This window comes from Triticum urartu, chromosome 2 (genome assembly GCF_003073215.2).
Source record: "Triticum urartu cultivar G1812 chromosome 2, Tu2.1, whole genome shotgun sequence".
Classification (NCBI taxonomy): Eukaryota; Viridiplantae; Streptophyta; class Magnoliopsida; order Poales; family Poaceae; genus Triticum; species Triticum urartu.
Genome location: NC_053023.1, coordinates 226,734,695 through 226,735,739, shown reverse-complemented (window position 1 = coordinate 226,735,739; position 1,045 = coordinate 226,734,695).

Sequence of the window (1,045 nt, the reverse complement as noted above, 5' to 3'; positions counted from 1 at the left end):
GCACGGCTTTCGAAAGTTCAAATCCCTGCAGGGGAGTCCCAACTTAGCCCATGACAAGCTCTCACGGTCAACGAAGGAATAGACCTCCTCCCGATACGTTCCGATCAGACTCGGTACCTCGGTTCTTCAAGACACTTCGACAGGTTAAAACAAGACCAGCAACACCACCCGAATGTGCCGACAAATCCCGATAGGAGCTGCACATATCTCGTTCTCAGGGCACAATCGGATAAGCAATCCGTACAACTAAAACCAGCCCTCGAGTTTCCCCGAGGTGGCGCTGCAAGGGGCTCTAGGGTGGACCAACCCTCAGAGGAGCGCTAGCCCGGGGGGTTTAAATAAGATGACCCTCGGGCTCCGGAAACCCAAGGGAAAAAGAGGCTAGGTGGCAAATGGTAAAACCAAGGTTGGGCATTGCTAGAAAATCTTTAATCAAGGTGAACTATCAAGGGGTTCCCATTATAACCCAACCGCGTAAGGAACGCAAAAATCCGGGAACATAACACCGATATAATGGAAACTAGGGCGGCAAGAGTGGAACAAAACACTAGGCGAGAGGCCGAGCCTTCCACCCTTTACCAAGTATATAGATGCATTAAGATAACATGGCAATATAATGATATCCCAACAAGTAAATAAATGTTCCAACAAGGAACAACCTCTAATCTTCACCTGCAACTAGCAACGCTATAAGAGGGGCTGAGCAAAGCGGTAACATAGCCAAACAACGGTTTGCTAGGACATGGTGGGTTAGAGTTTTGACATGGTAATTTGGAAGGCTTGAAAGCAAGTGGTAGGCATCGTAGCATTGGCATAGCAAAAGAGCGAGCAATCTAGCATAGCAAAGATAGTAGTGATTTCGAGGGTATGATCATCTTGCCTGCAAAGTTGTCAGAGTTGACTGGATCCTCGAAAACAAACTCAACGGGCTCCTCGTTAGCGAACTCGTCTCCCGGCTCTACCCAAGCAAGACAAACAAGCAACAAGGACACAATCAACCACGTGCAAGGATCAAACAATATGATGCAAAGATGATATGCTATGC